Below are 16,438 nucleotides of genomic sequence, written 5' to 3' on the forward strand. Positions count from 1 at the left end.
GCCTGTCTGTACACACCTCCAGGTTTTCTATGGTTGGTATTGAGATTAAAGGTGTGTGTCAACATGCTGGCTGTATCCTTGAACACACAGAGATCTGCCTAGCTCTGCCTCCCAAGAGCTGGGATTAAAGGTGTACACCACCACCGCCCAGCTTGTGCTATGGCTTGCTATTAGCTCTGACCCCCAGGCAACTTTATTTATTAACATACAAATAAAATCAGTACAAATAAAATATCACCATAAGTGTTGCTATTATCAACTACAGAGAAACTATAGTTATTATAACCCAACTGTGTAGATGTCAAGATGAAGCTCCACTTCAGAACCTTGCATAACTTGAAAACATGCAGATTAGAAGCTTAGAACCCAAATAATTGCCAATAGTTCTTTGTGTATATGTGTGTTCTTATTCCAACATCTAAGTCAATCCTTTTGTATTCTGAATGATTGTTACTAGCCCATTTCTAGACAGGAGCAAGGTAGTTATTTTGCATACAGAGTGGTTGAAACAAAGATAATAATTTCTCTCACATTTTTGCTCCTAGTGCTTTCTAGATAACATTTCTAGAGTAGATCAGATTTTATTAACCATCTTTTATTCCACAAGTCCAACTGCTTCCATTTTGTGCCTTGTAGTTGAGGGGAAAAGAAGGAGAAGGATTCAAGATGGTTCAGAACAGAAGCTACATGTTGGTATAGTGATTGTGCATTGCATTGGTTCTGCAAAACTTAGATTGCCTTCTCTCAGACCACAGAGCTCACGTTTTCTGTATTACTATATTATTACATTTACTACATCCATGAGAGATAAAATATCTTTAAGAAGCAGTGTAGGATGATTTTTTTCTAGTTCCATCCTTTTGCCTGCAAATTTTATGACGTCATTGTGACATGATATGGGTGAATGGGAACATAATGGATCAGGTTGGGCAGGTTGGAGGAGGAACAGACAGGGAGAATAATGAAAGAGATATCTTATGGGGCGCATTTGGGGGCTAGGGAATAATCTGATGCCAGGAAAACTCCTAGGAATCCATAAGAATGACCCCAGCTAAGACTACTAGCAATAGCAGAAAGGGTGCTTGAACTGAACTGGCCTTCTCCAGTAATCAGATTGGTGGCTATACTAATTGTCATCAGAGAGCATTCATCCAGCAACTGATGGAAGCAGATACAAAAATTCACAGCCAAGCACTGGGCTTGGGCTGAGCTCCTGGAGCCCTATTGAAGAGAGGGAGTACAAGCCAGGGGAGTCAATGTCATAATAGCGGAACCCACAGATATGGCTGACCTGAGCTCCTGAGAGCTCATGTACTCTGGACCTACAAGTAGGGAGCCTGCATGAGACTGACCTAGGCCCTCTGCATGTGTGTGACAGTTGTGTAGCTTAATCTGTTTGTGGAGCTCCTAGCAGTTGGATAAGGACTTATCCCTGGCACTTGAGCAGGCTTTTGGGAACCCATTCCTCATGCTGAGTTGCCTCATCCAACCCTTGATGCAGGAGGAGGAGCTTGGTCCTGCCTCAACTTGATGTACCATACCACGCTTTGTTGACTTCTGTAGCAGGTCTGCCCCTTTCTGAAGGGAGCAGGAGGAGGAGTAGATTGCAGGGGAGGGGAATTGGGAGATGGGAGAAATAAATGGGAGGAGAAGAGGGAGAGGAAACTGTGGTCAGTATGTAAAATAAATGAAAAAAATAATAATTAAAAAAGCAGTGCAGATAGTGAGTTTCAGAAAAAAATATATTTGAATATCAGAAAGAATATGGAAATATCTAGCTTAAGAGTTAGCATCAATGGGGGTCTGCTGTGGGATGTTCTGTATGTTCTGTGGGAGCCTGTTCTTGGGTTCCTCATGGCTTTACCCAGCAGGTCCGCATAGAGGATGATTAGGACCATGAGCCTGAGTGCAGGTGTCTGAGATGGTCTGCACTTGGCTGTGCTGTGGGATGGTCTGTATGTCAAGTTGCCATGATTGGTCAATAAATAAAACCTGATTGGCCATGACTAGGCAGGAAGTATAGGCGGGACTAACAGAGAGGAGAAATAAAAGAACAGAAAGGCAGAAGGAGTCACTGCCAGCCACCACCCTGACAAGCAGCATGAAAAGATGCCGGTAAGCCATGAGCCACATGGCAGGGTATAGGTTTATAGAAATGGATTAATTTAAGCTATAAGTACAGTTTTTAGCTGTTTGAAACCTGGAACTTATGCAGGGACGCTTGGCTCAATCTGGGAGGAGGGGGCTGGACCTGCCTGGACTGAGTCTATCAGGTCTATCTCAGTCCTCGGGGGAGGCTTTGCCCTGGAAGAGGTGGGGATGTGGGTTAGGCTTGGGGGAAGGGGAGGGGGGCAGGAAGGGGGAGAACAAGGGAATCTGTGGCTGTTATGTAGAACTGAATGGTATTAAAAAAAAAAAAAAGAACAGTAAGAAGCCTGCCATGGCCATATAGTTTAAAGCAATATAAGTCTCTGTGTTTACTTGGTTGGGTCTGAGCGGCTGTGGGACTGGCAGGTGACAAAGATTTGTCCTGACTGTGGGCAAGGAAGGAAAACTCTAGCTACAGGGGTCTGGAGAGATGGTTCTGCAGTTAACATCACTTGCTACTCTTGCAGAGAACCTGGGTTGGATTCCTGAAACCAATGTTGGGATTCTCACAAGTGCCTATATTCCTGTTTCAAGGGATTCAGTTCTCTCTTCTGGTCTTTGTGGGCACTGCGCCCACATGGTACACATATAGACAAACAGGAACACACACACACACACACACACACACACACACACATACACACACACACACACACACACACACACACACACACACACACACGAGAAGTTAAAAAACAACAAAAAGTCCAATAAGTCTGCTGTGCATGGTGATATATTGTGTACACCAATATATTGTGTACCCTAATAAACTTATCTGGGGATCAGAGGACAGAGCCAGCCACTAGATTAGACATAGACGTCAGGCAGTGGTAGCACATGCCTTCAATCCTAGCATTTGAGAGGCAGAGATTCATCCAGATCTCTGTGAGTTAAAGGCCACACTGGGAACAGAGCCAGGCATGGTGGCACATGCCTTTAATCCCAGCACTAGTTAACCATAGAGGTCTGGCAGTCTGTATAGACTGACAGGAAGTGATAGAGCTGGGTGGAAAGAGGAAGTGATATAGCTGAACAGAGAGAGGAAATGAGATGGCAGGGCACAGAAAGGTAGGTATACAAGCTGTGCGTATACAGGAAGTAGCTCTCTTGGGCTGAGGATTTCCTAGTGGTAAGAACTTGTGACTGGCTTCTTCTATTCCTCTGATCTTTCAGCTTTCATCCCAATATCTGGCTCTGGGTTTTTGTTTTTTTGTTTTGTTTTTATTAATAAGACCACTTAGCAATCTGTGTTACAGCTGTGGGATGGTCTTACTCTACACTATAAATATATGTTGCTACCAATGGTTTATAAAGAAGCTGCTGTGGCCTATGGGAAGGCAGAGTAGAGCCAGGTGGGAAATCCATGCAAAGATACAGGAGAAGGAAGGGGGAGTCAGAAGAGATGCTGAGTGCTGCTGGGGGAGCAAGATGTAATGGAACACAGGTAACGCCATAAAGCTACATGGCAAAACATAGATTAATAGAAATGGGTTGAATTAAGTTGTAAGAGCTAGTTAATGATAAGCCTGAGCCATATGCCAAACAGTTTGTAATTAATATAAGACTATTATGTTTATTTGGGACCAAACAGCTGTGGGACACAGGAAAACTTCTGGCTACACAGTCAGTATTAGACTCATGAAAGTGTTATGTATTGTGTGTTTTTCATCAAGTCCTTTCCTTTAGGGGCAATCTGCAGCACGGCCATGATTGTGATGGTTGTGTGTGTGTGCATGTCTCTCAAATTGAGTCATTAAGATTAGCCATTTAGAGCAGCATGGCTTGAGAGAGTGATGCCCCTCTTCATCAGTGCCTGAGGCAGGTTGAAGCACTGGCCCTGAGGTCATAAGAGCAGGAAAGCTGTCCTTGCCCCTTATCAGATGCAGCACTTGGGAGAATAGCCTCTACACCTCACTTGGGCAACACAGTAGAGCTGGACCTGAAGGTGTAAGTATTGGAGAACTGACCCTAAGGACATGGAAAACTGGGGGGGGGGCTAGAAAACTGGGCCTGCCCCTTGCTTAGCACTATAAAGGGTGAACTAGCCGGGGTTATACTAGAGAGCTCACCCTGATAGTAAGGACAGGGCAGAGCTAGTAGGCTAACCAATCTTTTGACTACCCAGGTCCAAAACCAGGGTTATGTGTTGGCCCATTCCAATATCCACCCCATCTGTGACCTGCTGGAGCACGAGTGTGTGTATAGGGATGGGTCTTGTGGAACCAGGGCTGCAGGATCTCCAGGACACAGGACAGCAAAGGGATATCCAGAGTCCCACTGAGTGTCCAGCAGAGACCATTGCCCTTGAACCAGACCAATGATTCTTTTCGATAAATGAATGCAAGTAAAAATGTACCACTAGAGGTTTACTGAGTGACTCACTGTGTCACACTGCAGCTTCCATGATGAGATATTTCCTTTCTTTTTCTTTTTCCTCTTAATTTTTATTTTGTTTTATTTGGGGCCAGGGAATGGGTGGGATCTGGAGGCATGATGTAAAAGAAACTAAGAGTAAATAAAAAGAGAGTTAAAAATTAACCGCAGTGTTAATTTCATGGGAAATTTATTTAGCTTAAGGAATATGCATTAAAAAGGATGTTCCATTTCTACCACTTTAAAGCAAGTTGAATACAATTTCCAGAGTATCTTAGCACTACATGTTCTTAGGGTTACACTAAAAAATTATGCATAGATTTTTTTTTTGTTACAAAAGTTGATTTTGAGGGGTGCAGTGGGTAACAAAAAAGGGTTGTAATGCCCTAAGTGACAAGTAGTGAAAAACTGAACCATGTGCAGATGAGCTAGTGGAGAAAGATGTAAAAATTCCTACTTGAAAGTTACACATAAACAAAAGAGGAAGAATGAAATGGGGCTCAGAGCCAGCTTTGATGACAGATGTACACATTTTTAAATAATTACTTAGGTATACATTGGCTTTAGAGCTGAGGCCATAAAGATCATTTAAATAATACTGAACTACATGGTGACACTAAAACTTAAGAAATCTTATTAAAGACATAATCACTTATCTCAGTAGCTCTTCTCAAGCACCATTTAGAGATATAATTGTTATTATTTTTTATTTAACCTAGAATAAAATATAGTATTTTGAAGAAATAGAAAAGTGTTAAAATAAATACTTTGAATTTGCCTGAACTTATCTTCACTTATAATTTGTTTAGCTTTGGTGTAAGATTTTCTGACTCAGTATAAATAGAATTTAGTTGATTATTGCTGAAACACTGGCAGAGTGAAAGTTTTGTGTATTATATAATGGGTTATATTTATTTTAGTAAAAGTCTTGTCCAGAATTGGGGTCTTGGAAAACTTAGTGCACTCCTCTGCTGTCACCCCAATCAAGCAGCATTGATTCCCAACTCTCTGTGCCAGACATCCTAAATGAGGCCACACAAGTTTATTAAGAATAAATTTAGATAAGCAGCCAAGAATTCTCTGCAGGTTCTCATTGAACTCAAGACTCAACTATCTCTACTTCAGCGACTCGTATTCTCATAATCATAAAACAAGCAAAGGTTTACTACTGATTTTAAACTAAATTATCAGAATCACCTCAATTTGGTTCAGCTACTTTGTCTGTCTGTCTTAACTCTTTTAAGCAATGAAATGTCAAATGGGCGAGACTGTCTCCTCAGTTACACAGTGCTCACCAATAAGAGTGGCACACTGATGTTTTATTAAAGTGGCACAATGCAGATAGAGTAAAAGACAAACCTTGCCTTAAAAACCTCAACTCACTTAACTCAAGTGGGTAGTCTTATAATACACGATATGATAGTTGTTTCACCTTTTAATCTTCGCATATGGTTTGGACTGAGTCAAATACAAGGAGCTCAATCCACACTCTTCCTTACCATCACTGTTACACTTTCATCGATCTAGAGTATTTGTTACTATTATCCAAATACTGGAATATACAAGTTGCACTCACCCAATCAATAAGAGTGTTTCCTTGTTCTCCAATCCGCCTTTCAATGCCAGTACAGGAATGATGTCTTTAATAATATATGAGTTTTCCAAACGTGTTCGTTTGATTCCTTGCTCTTCTGACATAAGCCGTTGTGGAGTGAAATTCCTCAACAATTTGCTTCTAATAGATGTATAATATATTGTAGAAAATGTTGCATTTACTACTAATTTGAGCGCACTCCATAGACTGTGTATCAGAAAAGCATATATTTATTCATATACATAATGGCGCTTTATTTGGTTTCATTCTATTGAGATTAATGCAAGAGTTTTCATGTTCAAGAATTCTGTAGATTTATCAACCATCGACAATGTGATAAATTCTGCAGTTCTCTTGTCTCTATGTAAAGTATAGAGTGATATCATCTAGATTCCATAGAGTATTCTTGTATTATTAATAAACCCAAAATACATTAACACATAATGCACTATTAACTCATTTGAACACTGTTGGCGTTCATTCCAATGGCTAATGAGAAAGAAACAACACTGCAAGGACACTGATAGTAAAAAGGACTACAGATTAAATTAGCCTATATATGCTGTGGGATTACCATTCTTATATAAACATAAAACACTTGATGGCCAGTGACCAGACAGGAAGTATAGGTGGGACAAGGAGAGAGGAGAATTGGGGAAACAGGAAGAAGGAAGGAAAAAACCACTGCACCACTGCCAGGATAAAAGGAGCATTAAAACATGGGTAAAAGCACAAGCCAACTGGCAATAGTATAATTATAAAAATTGGGTTAATTTAAGATAAAAAACAGTTAGCAAGAAGCATGCCATCATCGTTTATAAGTGATATAAGTGCCTGAGTGATAATTTTATATGGATTTGGGACTGCGGGGCTGGAACCTAGAGAGAAGCCCTCCAGCAACAATATACTTTAAGGACGTGCTGCACTCAGAATGAAACCAGAATGTGTACATTGGGACAAGGTTTGCTTGTTTCACAGAAGAATAAGCGTGGTACCATCAAAATTGATAAAGTTCGATTGCACAGAGAGAACTCTTAATTAGAAGATGATATTCATCACAGCATGACCATTCAATTTAAACCAGCTTATACCACTAACAAATGCTTTCATTTAATCAATATTAACTTGCAAAAGGAAACCTCCCAAATTAGTCTGGTTAAAGTTTTTGTTTTGTTTCCAAGGAAATAAATGCTAAGAATCTGAAGAACCATGGACAAATGAGACATCTGAAGAAAAAGGCAATCATCTAGAAAAAGTCCCAAGAAAAGAGTAAGGGGGCTATTGTGTATCATCTATTAATTTCATAAGTTCTTCCAAAGATTTCTGCTCTTCTCTATACACACAACAAATTGCTAATTTGATCCCAGTTTAAATAAACTAAGCTGGCTTAGAGTAGAGATGCTTGTCCTTCTCTAACACGAAGCGTGTAAAGAAAAAGCAAAAATCTCTTATCATGCCAGAAAAAGACTATCTCTAATGGACAAGAAAATGAAAAAAATATGACTTTCAAAAAGATACAAGAAATATAGAATAAGGGACATTTTTGAAACTACCTAAAAGTAAAGAAGAAATATATATGATTAAAAAAAGTAGATTATTGAATCTAATTTTAAAAACAACGCTAGTTTAAAATTACTTGGTTGGATATATTTGTATATAATATATTATGAGTACTATATTAGTAATTATAGTATATTTCTAATTCTTGTTCAGGATATGGACTTGTCATTAACCCAATGATTACAATTTCTAATCTTGAAGTTATATTACCAACATTAGATATAAAGATGAAAGTTAGTAGTTAGACATTACAATTGAATTGGATCATAGTATTCAGGTCAGCAGAGATATTAGTTTAACAAGTCATCTTCAACCTTCAATCTACGAAATGGCATTTAAAATGCTTTTAACTTATTTTTTTTCTTTTTTTATGACTATGAGACATGTGCTCCTGCAGGACCAATTACTTCAGAGCCTATTAGGCATTGAAGAATTGCATTTATGGAGTTACTTTCATTGTTGCAGTTAGCCACTGGCAACAAAGTGACTTCAAATCAACTCGCTGACAGTATGCTATCCAAAAGCAGATAGGACACCAAACAAAAGACGAGCTGCGGAATCTCTCCGCTCCCCCAAAGCCTTGCCCATCCAGAGCCCACTTATAGAAATAAACACACAAATGCTACATTTTTTAAACTGCTTGGCATTAGCTCAAGCCTATCATTGTCTAGCTTTACTCTTATATTCAGCCCCATTCTATTAATCTATTCTTGCCATGTGTATGCTTACCAGCATCTCAATGCTGCTGTCCGGCGCAGCGGACTGGTCTCCCCACTCAGCCTTCGCTTCCCGAATTTCTCCTCTCTCTTGTCCTGCTTAAACTTCCTGTCTTAATGATCATCAGTGCAATTATACAGAAGATTCCACATCACCTCCTTTTACTTTTTTAATGAGGTTAACTTCACATATAATTGCAATAACAAAACAATTCTGCACAGCTACCAATCCCCAACAAGTGTGGTTGCAGCTTTACATAGATCCCCTAGGCAGAACCATATCACCATGCTGAATGGCCTGCAATCCAGAATAGTGCAGCCCTTTCTTCAAAAGACAGTGACAGGAATGGACAATAATTGGTGCAGATGAACAGAGCTGAAATATTATTCATGAAAAATAACTAGGCTATGAGTCTATCTCTCAATGTAGACTGGTATTTAATTAAAATATATACCACCCACAAGCCAAGAAAATGACAGCAAATCCAAAACACCAGCAATTCCGATTAATTTCTCTAGATCATGACACACTAGTGAATTCAGTTTTCTGACGTGGCTCTCTCACAAATTACATCCTACTTCACAAATGACCTGTCAAACGCTAACGCCTATATGGAAATGATGCCCCAAAGTGCAGAGAAACCTGAATGCTCCAGGAGTGGACTGTTTCTGTCGCTCACTGGAAGTCCACATTTACACTTCCTTCTAGTATTTATTTCCTTCTTGATTCGAGGAGTAAAGATCAGTATATGCGGGTAAGAAATCAGGAAAAAAATCACTGAAGAGGTGAAATTAAATTTGGAAATATAAGCCTTTAGCAATATAATCATAGAAATGAATCATTATATTTGGCCTACCAAAATGTGATGATAATGAATATTTTCTGAGTTTTGTCAATTGCAAATACTAGGACATTGTAGTATTATTGCTTATAACTTGTATATCTATTGTACTTATATATAGTTTATATAGTTATAACTTATTCTTTTCTTTTATAGAAAAAAACAAAATGTGGCAATTTTATTTGTGCGAAAGTGTGATATTTTATTTGTATCTTAATAATAAGTTCCGAGACCAGGGACATCAGCTTAAACAAATCAGAGAAGCACAAGCCCTAATCCATCAATGCAACGAGCTCTCTGGTGTCAAGGAATACTGGAACACCAAGCTGGACCACATCCTTTAAGCCATACCAACCATAGGACTAGGGCGTACAGACAGCATTGACAAGGAAGTTAAGCTAGCTTACTAAGAGCAGAGAAGGAGGACAGCAAAACAATAAAGTATAGTAAATAGAACAATTTCGCCTGTGGAAACTATGTAGGTGGTGAACTAAGTTAGCTGTGGCTCTCACTATTTCTTGATCTCAATCTTTATCCTGTATTTGACTCTGTTTCTTATTAATAAGACTGTTAAATTCATCTACTCTTACCCCATTTTTTAAATGATTATTTTTTTTGTCTAGTGCATCTTCATATCAACCCCTCTGCAGATTGGATCTGAAATCTTTTCCCATCTGTTATACTTTTCTAGGATGTGCCCTTGCATACAAGAAGCCTTCATATACACAATTAAAAGGATGGAAAAATCAAGGAAACAACAGCTTCACAATACCCATAAGAACATTCTTGCTGTAACTCTAACCAAGCAAATGAAGCTCTAGACCAAACTTTCAAACTTTGAGAAAGAAAATTGGATAAATCAGAGATGAAAGATTCCATTCATTAAATCAGTAGATTAACATGCTTAAATGGCCACTTACCAAAAAGAAATCTATGATGTAATTGCAATTACCATATAATCCCAACACAATTCTACAGACCTAACAGAACAATACTCCAACTTCATATGGGAAAACAAAAAACCAGAGCTAATTAATCCTGACCAATAAAAGAACTTTGGATGGTATCACCATCCCCAGATTTCAACCTGACTACAGGGTTATGTAGTAAAAACCCACCATTGGTTGATAAAATCCAACAGTCCAGTGAAATTGAATTGGAAGATGCCGAGTCCCAATAACATAATCCTTGGTGGCTACACAGGCACAATCAAGGGCATAGTTGTAAGCATTGACGCTCGAGTCTATCATGTGCGAACAGAAGTAAGCCACATAATATAAAAGTTCTAACTGTGAGGTAAGGCAAATAAAAGAAAGGCATTATTTCTAGAATAACGTTGAAATGAAGCACATGCCCTGATGTAGCAATGGCTAAGATAAAGTATTACAGCTGAAAAACAATCACGAACTCACTATTGCTTAAGGGCAGTTATATTTATGAGAGCATAGAAAAGATAAGACAAAGACATATGAAGGCGTTGAACAAACTCTCATAATAATCTGCTAATAGCTCTCTACCAATACACGGATGTTGTGAACACGCAAAATGACACCTCCCCCAGTACTCAGAACAAAAGCGTGAGAGACACACGACTACCACTTGAGAGACACAGAGTTGAAATGTGGAGTGTCCAACTCAACAGCTGTGTGTGATTTTCCACTTACCTTTATTACAGTACCCTTTATTAAAACCTCTCATCAAAAATAATCATAAGAACACAAAATTAAAAATTCTACTATAGATTCATGCATAGAGAGTACCAATGAGATTATTCAACTCTAAAGTATCAATTTAGAGTTAAGTAAGAGCTGAGAGAATAACTAGAGCAACTACCTAACTACACATTATGATTCGAAAGCGCCAGCGAGTTTTGTAAGCTATCCACCTTACTCATCGCAGAACTAATTGTACCTTTAATTCCATGACTCAATATCCTTCTAGTTGGCGCCACTATAACATATGCTACTGCGCATGTAGACTCTCGGCGTATAGGGAATGAGAGTAAACCGGCTCCTATCTGTTCGAATAAGAAGAGCTTGTAAACTACAACTATCAAGTACGAAGCCCTTAAGAGTTATTCTTCGCCTAAACGAAGCCCAGAGGAACCTGAAGCATAGAATCTAAGAAGTAAAGAATAGGAGAGAAGTGAGACCACTGGTTCCCCCAAGGTTGAGTAGGCCTCATTTCTCTCAGGCCCTCACAACTATACTGATAAAAACTTGGACCTAGCACAATAAATAGGGTCTAGGAATTTATAAAGGTAGAAAGAAAGTGGAAAACATAGGACCCCTCCAAGATTTAAGGGTGGTTCAGTGCTACTAGATTTATGTTGAGGTCTATTTCCACTTGGACTTGAGTTTTGTGCAGGGTGATAGATATGGATCTTTGCATTCTTCTACATGTTGACATTCAGTTATACTAGCAATGTTTATTAAAGATGCTTTCTTTTCTGCATTGTATAATTTTGGCTTCATTGTCAAAAATCAGGTATCTATAGGTGTGTGAATTTATGTCTGGGTCTTCAATTCAATTCCAATGATCCACCTGTCTGATTTTATGCCAGCACCATGTGGTTTTTACTACTATAGCCCTGTAGTACAGCTTGAAATCTGGGATGGTGATACCTCCAACAGTTCTTTTATTGTACAGGATTATTTTAGCTATCCTGGGTTTTTGTTTTCCCATATGAAGTTGAGTATTGTTCTTTCAAGGTCTGTAAAGAATTGTGTTGGGATTTTAATGGTAATTGCATTAAATCCATAGATTTCTTTTGGTAAGATGGCCATTTTTACTATGTTAATCTTACTGATTTATGAACATGGGAGATCTTTCATCCTCTGATATCTTCTCCAATTTCTTTCTTCAAAGGTTTGAAGTTCTTGTCATAGAGGCCTTTCATTTGCTTGGTTAGAGTTACAGCAAGATATTATATTACTTATGGCTATTGTGAAAGATGTTGTTTCCCTGATTTCTTTCTCATCCTCTTTATTGTTTGTATATAGAAAGGCTTCTGTAATGCAAAGGGCACAATCAATATGACAAAACAGTACTAACAGAATGGGAAAAGATTTTCACCATCCCCACATCTGACAGAGGGCTTGTTTCCAAAATATATGAAGAACTCAAGAAACTAGACATAAAAAAGAATAATCCATTTAAAAAAATGGGGTACAGATGTAGATGAATTTCTAAACAGTCTTATTAAATAAGAAACAGAGTCAAATACAGGGATAAAAGATGTAGAGATCAGAGAAATAGTGAGAGCCACCAGCTAACCTTAGTTCACCACCCTCACATAGTTTCCCAACAGAGCGAAATTGTTCCTATTTAACCTATACCTTTATTGTCTTGCTGTCCTGCCTTCTCATTGGCTCTTAGTACAGCTACCTTACTTCCTTGTCACTGCCTGTCTGTACAGACCTCCAGGTCTCTATGGTTGGTACTGGGATTAAAGGCATGTGTCACCACGCTTGGTTGTTCCCTAGTATGTCCTTGAACACACAGAGACTCTGCTTGCCATGTGATGGGATTTAGGGCTTGTGCTACCACTCTCTGACTTTTGTTTATAGCTGGCTATGTCCTCTGGTCTCCGGGGAAACTTTATTAATTAAGATACAAATAAAATATCACCACATTTCAGCACAAATAAAATATCGCCACATTTTCCTGTTTTTTTCTAATAAAAAGAAAAAAGAATAAAAAAGTTATAACTAATATAAAAACTATATATAAGTACAATAATGATATACAATGTATATATAAGCAATAAATACATCAACAATGTCTAGTCTATTTGCAATTGACAAACTCAGAAAATATTCCATTATCTATCCCATTTTGGTAAGTCCAAAATATACTTGATTCACTTTCTATGCTAACTTATATTGCTAACAGAGAACTATCTTATAATATCTTTCAAATTTATATACTTTACACCTCTTCAGTGAGTTTCTTTTCTGAAATTTCTTAACAAGGAAAAATATAACTGTATCTAATCTTCAACTCCCTCAGAAATCCAAGAAGGAAATAATATTACCTAGGAAAGCAGGAAGTGTAAAATGTGACTTCCAAAAAAAAATGTGAGCGACAGAAACAGTCAGCTGCCTGGACAGTCACTCGAGGTTTCTCTGCAACTTTGGGGCATCATCTTCCACCTATAGGCTTAGCGTATCTGACAGGTTCATTTGTGAAGTAGGATGTACATTTGGTGAGAGTAGTCCACGTACCAGAAACACCTGAATTCCACTAGTGTCCTGTCATGATTTAGGATTTTACATTCTGGAAATTGCTGGTGTTTTGGAATTTGGCTGTCTATTCTTCTTGGCTTGTGGGTGGCTTCATCTATTTTATTAAATACCAGTCTACCATTGAGAGATTAGACTCTATTAGCCTAGTTATTCTTTCAAGAATAACTATTTCAGCTACTGTTCCACTGCACACCAGAAGTCATTGTCCATTCCCTGTTCAGCTGTCTTTGAAGAAAGGGGCTCTGCACCTATTCTGGATTGCAAGGCCACTTCAGCGATGGTGCCATATTGTTCTGGCCTCAGGGGATGCCTATTGCTAAAGCTGCAACCACACTTGTCTTGGCAAGGATTGGTAGTCTGTAGCTCAAGAATTGTTTTGTTATCTGCAATTTTACTATGTGAAAGTTAAAACCTTCCTTTAAAAAAAAGAAAAGAGGAAGTGCTGTGGATATCATTCTGTATAAATAATGCACTGATTGACCATTAGCCAGACAGGAAGTTTAGGCAGGACAAGGAGAGAGGAGAATTCTGGGAAGCAGAAGGCTGAGTGTGGGAGACAGTGCCAGCTGCTGCCGTGACAAGCAGCATGTGAAGATGCTGGTAAGCCATGAGCCACATGGCAAAGAATAGATTAATAGAAATGGGCTGAATATAAGAGTAACAGCTAGACAATGATAGGCTTGAGCTAATGGCCAAGCAGTTTAAAAAATGTAAGCATTTGTGTGTTTATTTTATAAGTGGGCTCTGGGACTGGCAGGGCTTGGTGGGAGCTGGAGAGAAATTCTCCAGCTACAGTGGTCCTTTGTTTTGTGTCCTATCTGTCCATTTTGGATAGCATACTGTCAGCAGTTGATTTGAAGTCACTTTGTTGTCCAGTGGCTAACTTGCAACAATGAAAGTTAACTCCATATGCAATTTCTTCAATGCCCATATAGGCTCTGAAGTAGATTGGTCCTGCCAGGAGCCAACATGTCTCATAGTCATAAAAAAAGAAAAAAAATAAGTTAATAAAGCATTTTAAATGCCATATTCTGTAGATCTCTGAAGGGTTTGAAGATGACCTGTCTAACTAAAATATCTCTGCTTGACCTTGAAAAAATACCTAATATGACTCCAAGTTCAATTGTAATGTCTAACTACTAACTTTCATTTCTTTATATCCTAATAGTTGGTAATAATAACATTCAAGGATTAGAAAATTGTAATACATTGTTAAATGAACTAAGTACAATATCCTGAACAAGATTAGAAATATACATATAGAATTTACTAATATCAGTCTCAATATATATAATTTATATACAACATATAAAAATCCAACCCAATGTAAAATATTTAAAACTAGCAGTTGTCTTTTAAAATTAGATTCAATAATCTACCTTTTTATTTATATCATATATATATTCTCTCTTTACTTCTTAGAGTAGTTTCAATAATGTACCCTCTATTCTATCATTTCTATGTATACTTTTTGAAAGTCCCTAATTTTTTTTCATTTTCTTCTGTCCCATATCAGAAGATAGCTCTTTCTTCTGGCATGATACAGAGATTTTTGCATTTTTCTTTTAACAACATGCTTGTGTTTAGAGAAGGACAGAGCCATTCTCTAACTCTAAAGCCAGCTTTAGTTTATTTAAACTGGGACTACAAAAAGACCATTTGTGTTAAGTGTCTATAGAGAAGAGCAGAAATATTTAGGAAGACTTATGAAATTTTATAGATGATACACCAATAGGCCAACTTACTCTTTTTCTTGGGACATTTTTTCTAGATGATTTGTCCTTTTTCTTCAGATGTCTCATTTGTCCAGTGTTCTTCAGATTCCTTAGCCTTTATTTTCCTGGAAGACAAAAACAAAAACTTTAACCCAAGACTAACTTTGGGGAGGTTCCCTTTGGCAAGTTATATCTGATTAAATGAAAAGCATTTGTTAGTGGTATAAGCTGGTTTAAATTGAATGGTCATGCTGGTTGATGAACTATCACTTCTTCTAATTAAGAGTTCTCTCTTGTGCAAATCGAACCTTTATCAATTTTGATGGTACCCACAGCTTATCTTCTGTAGAAACAAAGCAAAACCTTGTCCCCAATGTAACACATATCCTGGTTTCCATTCTGAGGTCAGCACGTCCTTAAAGTATATATGTTGCTGGAGGGCTTCTCTCTAGGTTCCCCAAGCCCCGCAGTCCCACAATCCACTTATAAAATAATCACTCAGGCACTTATATCACTTATAAACAGTATGGCCATGGCATGCTTCTTGCTAACTGTTCTTTTATCTTAAATTAACCCATTTTTATAAATCTATACCTTGCCACGTGGCTGGTGGCTTACCCATGTCTTTACATGCTGCTTGTCCTGGCAGTGGCTGCAGTGTTTTTCCTTCCTTCTTCCTGTTTCCCCAATTCTCCTCTCTCCTTGTCCCACCTATACTTCCTGTCTGGTCACTGGCCATCAGTGTTTTATTTATATAGAATGGTATCCACAGCATATATAGGCTAATTTAATTCTGTAGTTCTTTTCTACTATCCAGTGTCCCTCTGCAGCTGTTGTTTCTTTCTCATTAGCATTGAGAAAATTCAAAGTTAATAGGGCATTATGTAATCTATTTCTGGGGGTTTATTAACATACAAATAAAATATCACCACATACAGATCTAAACAGAGAATCTCAGAATATCTAAACAGATCTCACCAGAAGAATCTCAAATGGCCAATAAACATGTAAAGAAATATTCAACAACCTTATCCATCAGAGAAATGCAAATCAAAACAACTATGAGATTCCACCTTACATCTGTCAGAATGGCAAAGATCAGAAACACTAGTAACAACTCATGATGGAGAGGATGGAGAACAAGGAAACAACTTCCCCATTGATGGTGGGAGTGCAAACTTGTATAGCCACTTTGGAAATCAATATGATGGTTTCTCAGAAAATTGGGAATTGATCTACTGCA

The sequence above is a fragment of the Peromyscus leucopus genome, chromosome 6 (genome assembly GCF_004664715.2).
Source record: "Peromyscus leucopus breed LL Stock chromosome 6, UCI_PerLeu_2.1, whole genome shotgun sequence".
NCBI classification, from domain to species: Eukaryota; Metazoa; Chordata; class Mammalia; order Rodentia; family Cricetidae; genus Peromyscus; species Peromyscus leucopus.